Source organism: Protobothrops mucrosquamatus, unplaced genomic scaffold (genome assembly GCF_001527695.2).
Source record: "Protobothrops mucrosquamatus isolate PMUCROS unplaced genomic scaffold, P.Mucros_1.0 scaffold3479, whole genome shotgun sequence".
NCBI lineage: Eukaryota > Metazoa > Chordata > Lepidosauria > Squamata > Viperidae > Protobothrops > Protobothrops mucrosquamatus.
This window is the reverse complement of record NW_015389453.1, coordinates 40,232-49,369: the sequence shown is the minus strand read 5'-3', so window position 1 is coordinate 49,369 and position 9,138 is coordinate 40,232.

Here is a 9,138-nt window from a genome sequence, read left to right as displayed (position 1 = left end):
AACCACAGCAATGACGTCTTTGGAGGAGAAGCGTGGTCCAGCCAGAGTCTGCCACCCCCCTGGCCACCAGGACACCAGGCCAGGAGCCCAGGCCAGCCCAGGATGCTACGCCAATCAGATGTTCATCTTTGACGATAACCACTTGCACAGGTCAGTGAAAAAAAAACAGAGGAGCAGGCACCATCTGCTTCATCTCGCCAGGTTGAATTCCTGCATTGGGTTGAGGGGCCCAACTGGGTGGGCTCCCAGAGGAGCTGGTTTCCACCCCCCACCACCACCTCTGCCCCCCCAAACTCCCATAACTAACTCAGAAGATGGGGAAGGCTGAGATTTGACCCACTTGGGGTTTAAACAAGCTGCGTTGAACACCACACAGCATCCCCCCCCCCGCCCCGGTTAGAAAAGTGTAGCAATTATTCATAAAGGTTGGTCCGTTTGAACCTTGCGGAGGTTGAATCGTGGGTTGAGTGAAATTTGGTGCAAAATTATGACAGTATGTGTTGCTGTTGCTGATTGCACTTGGATTTTATGTAATTGTGACTGAATGTTTTTGTAAATAACTCAAGGCGGCGAAAATATCGGACAGCCTTTGTTCTCCTATTTTCTCCACCACAACAATCCTGTGAGGTGGGTTGAACTGAGATATCTCTCTCTCTCTCTCTCTCTCTCTCTCTCTCTCTCTCTCTCTCTCTCTCTCTCTCTCTCTCTCTTTGTCTCTCTCTTTCTCTCTCTTTCTCTCTCTTTGCCTCTCTCTCTCTTTGCCTCTGTCTTTGTCTCTCTCTGTCTCTCTCTCTTTGTCTCTCTCTGCCTCTGCCTCTGTCTCTCTGTCTCTCTCCAGTCTGCTTTCCTGCCTAAGGCAGGACTAGAACTCACCATCTCCTGGTGATTGGCCCAAAATCACCCAGCTGTCTTTCATATCTAAGGTAGGACTTGAACTCAGGGACTCCTGCCTTCTAGGCTAGTGCCTTAATCACTGGAGCAAATTAGCTTTCTCAAACTAACTGCTTATAGCAATCAGGTCCAGCCCAGCTTAAACATGGCTTCTCCAAACCAATAAATAAAATAAATACCCTAGTGCCCAGCTCTAAAGAACCGAAGGAGATGGCGACGAGATCGAGGTGTAAAATATCCAAACAGCAATAGATGTTTAATAGCCGCAGAGGCACCACTGAACAAACAGAACAACCCCGAAGGATTGTCTAGAATTATGTTAAACCGGAAAAATCCAGAGTCTCAAGGCTAAAGTCTCCAATCTTCCAAAGAAAGACAAATGACTCTGTCCAGATAACCAGTTCCAAAGTCTGGCTTTAACAAGCAGGAATATACAGATTAAAACTTCCTCTTCTGCTCAGGTGAATCGGCTTCAGAGCCAAAGTCTACTTTTCCCCCGGAGCTTCTCCCAAAAGGAATTTTTTAAGGATGATTCCGGAGGAACGAACGAGCCAAAACTGCGTAGAAGGGCATGGTAAAACACTTCTGATGCAGTTGGCGCACGCCATACTTGCCAGCCCTGTGATTTTTCCTGCCTCTTCTTGCAATGCCTTTGTTTTGATCAGCTGAGCTGGGAAGGGGTAACATTACAAAGCTTAAAATAACAAAAGAACGCCCTCCCCCTCTCCCCGGATCGGCTGCCAAACAGGTGGAAAATTTTGCAAGCAGCCAACTGCCATTCCTGGTTTATTAGACCCTTCCAGTAAGCCCCACGTACGCTTGTGCCTGAGGAATCCACAGTGGCTCTTAACATAAATATTTTTCCTCCGGTGTCGGAAAGAGAAACATCTTTGAGACGTTGGAGAGCCTCGAAGGAGTCGGAAGCAACAGAACAAAATTCATCTGCTATAGGGCAAAACCATTTCCTATAGTTATACGGTCATAAGGCTGGGAGGGACCTTGGAGGTCTTCTAGTCTGACCCACTTCCCACAGCAGGGGTCCTTATGCCATCTTAGTCCTCCTAGGGTCAGAACATAGAATACTAGGGCTGAAAGGGACTACCCATCCTTCTAGGATGGATCAGAACATTTCAATCTCCAATTTACAAGAGAGCGAGAAAGAGAGAGAGGGAGGGAGAGAGAGAGAGAGAGAGAGAGAGAGAGAGAGAGAGAGAGCGCTGTTTTTGCCTTATCTATCGCAACTGGGACAGGCCTCTGTTACCCTCTAACCTTGCCCCCAAACAGTTTGCAATCTTCCAGTTTGCTAAATAATTTTCTAGGTCGATTTTGAGCTGACGGTTTGACTAGCGGGTCAAAATGGGGCTTTATCATTGGAGTGTTCGTTTTCTCTTTCACCACTTATCCTTCTTCCCTCCCTCGTCTGTTTCCTCCGCTGCCTTTTTTCCCATGAGAAACCTCTCTGGGGGTTTGCTGGGAATTAGAGCTCGGAGGGGAGAGAGAGAGAGAGAGAGAGAGAGAGAGAGAGACAGAGACAGAGACAGAGACAGAGAGACAGACAGACAGACAGAGAGAAAGAGAGAGATGAACTCAAACTGTTATTTGAACTGTTGTATTTCTCTTCAGAGAGAGAGAGAGAGAGAGAGAGAGAGAGAGAGAGAGAGAGAGAGAGAGAGAGAGAGAGAGAGAGAGAGAGAGAGAGAGAGAGAGAGAGAGAGAGAGAGAGAGAGAGAGAGAGAGAGAGAGAGAGAGAGAGAGAGAGAGAGAGAGAGAGGAATAAAAAGAGATCAGGGTCTCTGGATGACCCATTGACAGGTTCCTTACAGCTGGAAGCATTTATGATCATCTGGAACAGAAGCAGGCCAGGTCCAGATCACTCCAGGTCCAAAGGTGTCCTGGATGGGACAAAAAAATTGATCTCCAAGTCATGTAGAAGTATGGAGACAGTTGGCTCTTTTCCTGGAAGGGGAGGGGGGGCGACTAAAGGCAGTTATTTATAATCCGCTATTTATATCTGACATATAAGATGAATAATACACTTAAAAGGCACTCTCTATGCTACTCCGGCTGTCCATACGAGCTGAGTTTTGCTTCTGTCCAGGGCTGAGAGCGTGGGGACTCGGCCCGGATCGCAGTGACGTGTCTTATTTGTCGTGCCATGCCCGGAAGACCAGGGCATTACGTGGAAGCCCCTCCAGGTTTTACGTTAGACTTAGATTCGACAAGCATGCTGGCTTTCCTTCCGATCCCAAAGTTGCCCCAATTGGAGGCAGAGAGGAGCAGAAACTACCAGCGGGAGGGTGCTGCCGGTGAGAATTTAGAAGACGGGGGGTTAAACGTAGCTTGAGCTGGGTGAGTTTGGCCTTTTCGTCGCAACTGGAAGGAACCAATCTCTCTTTTCTGGGTTCACCTGACCGCCTTCCTTCCTTCCTAAAAAAATAAATAAAATAAAATAATCGGAGCTGACCTTTGCTAATCCCTTTGGACATCCTGAAGTCCAAAAGGCCACTGGGTCAGAGACCTATAAATGCTTAACCAAGCTGATGGTGAGAAGGGGGGAAACGTGGTGCTGGATTTCATCAGAGATAACTAAGGGGCTCCATTTACTCATCAATCAGGAGGAGAGAGAGAGAGAGAGAGAGAGAGAGAGAGAGAGAGAGAGAGAGAGAGAGAGAGAGAGAGAGAGAGAGAGAGAGAGAGAGAGAGAGAGAGAGAGAGAGAGAGAGAGAGAGAGAGAGAGAGAGAGAGAGAGAGAGAGAGAGAGAGAGAGAGAGAGAGAGAGAGAGAGAGAGCCGTCTGCGCCGAGGATCTTTCAGAAACGAGAGCTAACTTCATAAAGGTTTGGTGGATCGCCTTCCCGAACTTGGTTCGTGCCTTGCAGGAGAATGCCACGGCCCTCTGGATGTGGCTGGACTACCAATCCCAGCATGCTTTACTCCTGGGATGGCTTGGTTTTGAGAGAGCCAGGGAGGGCCACCGCTTCCCCGGTGCCAGGTTGAAAAATTATATGAGGGAGGGGTTTCAGTCTAGTGGGGTTTTTCTCATGCCACGGTCCTAAGCCAGGAACTCTGCTGCAATGTGAGACAGGAGGAGTGTGTGCCAGGCTGTGTGTGTGTGTGTGGAAGTTGACTCTGTCTATCTCAAGACACCCATTGTGGGGGGTATTTTTACCAAGCGATCCTAGGTCGCGGTTCCAAATCCTCTGGTAGGCGAGGTGCTCGGAACTCTCGGAAGCTATTCCTTCTAAGCAAAAGTCTTTTCGATGTCTTTCTTTTGTTCATCGGTGGTTTCTGAGGTCTTGTGGTTCTCTGAAGCTCACTTGGATTAAGTTGGTAGTGCTCTGTTGGTGAAGAGATTCCTAGCATGGCTTCATCCAATCGTCTTCACTCCCAGGAAGATCTCTCTGGGCAAAGGTAGATTGCAGAGGGTTTTGGAGAGATTCTTTCTTTCTTTCTTTCTTTCTTTCTTTCTTTCTTTCTTTCTTTCTTTCTTTCTTTNTTGTGGTTCTCTGAAGCTCACTTGGATTAAGTTGGTAGTGCTCTGTTGGTGAAGAGATTCCTAGCATGGCTTCATCCAATCGTCTTCACTCCCAGGAAGATCTCTCTGGGCAAAGGTAGATTGCAGAGGGTTTTGGAGAGATTCTTTCTTTCTTTCTTTCTTTCTTTCTTTCTTTCTTTCTTTCTTTCTTTCTTTCTTTATTTATTTATTTATTTATTTATTTATTTCTTTATTTCTCTATCTATCTATCTATCTTTCTATCTTTCTGTCTCTGTCTCTCTCTGTCTCTCTCTCTCGCTATCTATCTATCTATCTATCTATCTATCTATCTATCTATCTATCTATCTATCTATCTATCTATCTATCCATCCATCCATCCATCCATCCATCCATCCATCCATCCATCTATCTATCTATCTATCTATCTATCTATCTTTCTTTCTATCTTTCTGTCTCTGTCTCTCTCTGTCTCTCTCTCTCGCTATCTATCTATCTATCTATCTATCTATCTATCTATCTATCTATCTATCTATCTATCTATCTATCTTATCTGTCTACCTACCTACCTACCTACCTACCTACCTATCTATCTATCTATCTATCTATCTATCTATCTATCTATCTATCTATCTATCTATCTATCTATCTATCTATCTTTCTGTCTCTGTCTCTGTCTCTCTCTCTCGCTCGCTCGCTATCTATCTTTCTATCTTTCTATCTTTCTATCTCTGTCTCTCTCTCGCTATCTATCTATCTATCTATCTATCTATCTATCTATCTATCTATCTATCTATCTATCTATCTATCTATCTATCTAATCTACCTACCTACCTACCTACCTACCTACTTACTTACCTTCTCTTTCTCATCTCTCACCTCTATCTCTAACTTTATTTCTATCTCTCTATCAGCTCTCTTTCTCTCTCTTTATTATCTTGCTCTCTCTCTCTCACTCCCACTCTTTCTTATCTCTGTCTCTATCTCTCTATATTTCTATCTATTCTCTCTCTCTCTCTCTCTCTCTCTCAGAAAAAAAGGTCAGGTGCTGCATTGGGGAATTTCACCATAATTTGGGTTCCAAGTGGATCTACTTATAAGACATGGGCTAAGCAACCTTGTTTGTCTAAGCTATGAGGCTCGCTGGTGAATGTCTGAATAGTCTTTTAATTTCGATTGAGTTTCTCCTAGTGCTGACGCCCTGGATTGTGCTGAACAAACTTGGTTCTCTTATTATTATTTTTTTCCAGGACAAGGGGGAATCTTGATTTGTGGGTGAGGACCGCTTGTTCAAAATTGAAAACCAAGTTCTTTATCATAAAAGTTAGCACTTTTGCCTGCTTTTGAAAAAGGGGTCCACTCTGGGATCAAAACTACCCCAGGAGAGACCATATCGTAACAGGTGTTCAACGTTTATACGAATTCACTTTCCTTCTATCTGAAATGCATAATTGGGTGCACAGCCATCTAATCCTGGAAACAACCTTTCTCGGTGGCCAAATCTTCTGTTCTAGAATGTGTCAAGAGTTCCCACACACACACACACATTCTTTGGTTTTGTTTTGACCTTCTGAGTGTGGGGGGGTGGATATGATATTACAATGCCTGCACTAGATCTTGGAAGGGGGCCATTTGCTAGTTTTGGCTGCATCTGCTTTATTTTGGGGTCTTCAAATTGTTCCTTGGACTGGCCCTGTCCATCAGTTGGTCTGCTGTCGCTACTCCACTGAGTTAGCCTATAGAAGAGAAGGATTAAGGAGATCATGATAAACTGCCTTCCAGTACTTGAGGGACTGTCACAGAGAAGAGGGGATTGACTTATTCTAGTCTAAAGCACCAGAGGGCAGGACAAGAAGCAACGGATAGAATAGCAATATAGCAATTTAGACTTATATACTGCTTCACAGCCCTCTCTAGGCGGTTTACAAAGTCAGCCTATTGCCCCCCCCAACAATCTGGGTCCTCATTTTACCGTCCTTGAAACTGAGTCAACCTTGAGCCTGTCGGGATCAAACTGCTGGCAGTGGGCAGAGTTTGCCTGCAATACTGTATTCTAACCAATCTAGAACTAAGGAGTAATTTCCTGACAGTGAGAACAAATACCTCTGGATATTGTGGATGCTCCATCACTGGAAGTTTTCAAGAAGAGATGGGACAACCATTTGACTGGGATGGTATAAGGTCTTCTGCCTTGAGAAAGGGGTTGGACTAGAAGACCTCCAAGGTCCCTTCCAGTCCTAGAATTCTAAGTTCTACCCGTTCTCCAATGTCTTGGGCAGGGACCGTTTCTGTTCTGCCACCCTTTAAGTTGGATACCCAACATCCAATATAATCGTGGTTGTATTGTGGTTATAGAACGACGGAAGGGAGGGAAGTGATTAAATCCACAGGGAAGATCAGATATTCATTTTGTTTTTAATGAACATTCTGTCCAATCCAATCCAATTCATTTTCAGCCGTTATTTTCTCGACCAGCTCTGGCATTCTTTCTGGCTGTGACTCAACCCATCTCTGAAAAGGCAAGGACACACTCTTGTGTAAATTTACAATGGGAACTATTAAGGATTGGAAGGAGCACCTTGTGAGTGCCAAGAACGTTCCTTCCCGCTTTGGAGAGCAAGTCTCTGGTGTTTAGCGATTCTGATGGCTTTCCTAATCCACACCCTGTGTTGTCTTCAGATTCCTTGGAGGAAATTCTGCCCCATTAAAACAAGTCTTGTGCTTCCGTCTCCGAAGTGGATTGTTCGTTCGCCAGCCTTCTGTTGCTAATTTCATCTCGGCTGCTATAAAGTATTTGTGGATGTTTGGGGGACAGCTGGCAGCAGACTGGTGAAAATGGGATAAATCTAAGCAGCTTCAATTGACTCCATGTGAAGTTTCCGAGGAAAAACCCACTCTTAAAAATAAAAGTAAAATAAAAGATGAGATCAACCCCGATTGCTCTTTAGAAGGCCAGATCCTGAAGTTGAAACTCAAGTACTTTGGCCACCTAATGAGAAGGAAGGACTCAACTGGAGAAGAGCCTAATGCTGGGAAAGATGGAGGGCAAGAGAAGAAGGGGACGACAGAGGATGAGGTGGCTGGATGGAGTCACTGAAGCAGCAGGCGTGAGCTTCAATGGACTCCAGAAGATGGTAGAGGACAGGAAGGCCTGGAGGAACGTTGTCCATGGGGTCGCGATGGGTCGGACATGACTTCGCAACTAACAACAATAAAAAATAAAAGCTACCTCTGGAATGAAATCCGGGCTGAAACAAATGCCTTGTGCCATTCCAGTAGGGTGAGAAATCCATGGGATCTGGTCAATGCCTGCTTGTTGCAGAAAATCCAGGAATTTCTCCAGAGAAGAGAAGCCCACCCCATGTCTAAGAAGCTGAGAAGTCAACCAGATGTCTCCTAGATGCTTTGAACTCTCCTGTTTCCTTCTCATTGTCCGTTTGGACAGGGCCAGCGTGGTTGAAGTCTGAAACGTTGGTTGAACCAGCCCAAAGGCCACCGGTTGAATTGATGTTGGTCTCTTGAAGCTTCTCTTGAGGTTCAACCCAAACCCAACTCATGGCTTTCTTGATGTGGGGGTTGATCCCAAAGATCTGAGAATCCAATCCTCCTCTCTAGGTCATAGTTTCTGGCATTGACGTGCTCTCAGGATAAAGATATTTCTTTCTAACGTTCATCTGGACTCCACCATCTTTAGCTGAAAGCCGGTTGAGTTCCCGTCCTTCAGGCAGCAGCAGAAGAAAAAGAAGCTTTTGGCTCTTGATCTACATGCTTGTTTTTTGTCCATTTTTATTTTTTATTTTTATTTTGCTCTCAGCAGCGTTTCTGTGTTAGCAAGCCATTTGAGGGAAATTGTTCTTGACCGGTGGTTCTAAGCGATGCAGACATTTTTTTCTCCTAGCCGCACAATAACTGATATTCAAATACAGTAACCTCTCATGATGGAGTATTGTATCTGGCTTCGGAAAAATCAGCAAAGCCACCCTCTCCTGACCTTTTCTGCTTTGGAAGGGATGGATTGTTCTTCCCTCTCCACGAAGCCTTCATCTCAACATATTTCATCAGCTAATTGGGCCGGAGGAATTGAAACCTTCATTATTATTATTATTTTTCCCCCTGAATGGATTTCTAAAATCAGGAAATTGCACTTTGGTGTCGGGTGGGTGGGTGGCTGGGTTTTTTTTTTCTTCCCCTCCCCATCTGCTTTACAAAAGCCACCCCTTCTATTCGTAAGGAATTGCTTCCTTCCTTCCAAATGTTTTTTTAAAAATGTGATTTTTTTTTAATTGAAAGCTCAAATATCCATTATAAACATTTAGCTCTCGGGATGCAGTCCTGTAAAACATCAAATACCAAAAACAAAAAAAAAGTCAATGTTATATTACTGCACCTCAATTTCTCCTTAGAAATGTCACAATGGCTAATGTAAGAGCAGGCACGTGGATGCATTTAAACCTTAATTAACTGAAGTACTTAGGAAAACATCCATTTGGTTAATAAACGGTCAACACTCTGCAATTCACAAACGATATCTCTGTCTCTTTAAACTGACATGCCTCTTCTGGACTTCCCAGTTCTTACTGCTAGCAAGCCAGATTAGTTTGAGGGATGGGTTTTGTAGTTCCTCATATTGGAAAATCCCACTTCGTGGTGCTGGCCTGATCAATGAAAAATCTGTAGCTCAGGGTTTGATCTGAGCTTGGTGATTTGCTGGCAAACATTTCATTACTCAACTGAGTTTGCAATTGGAAATAAACA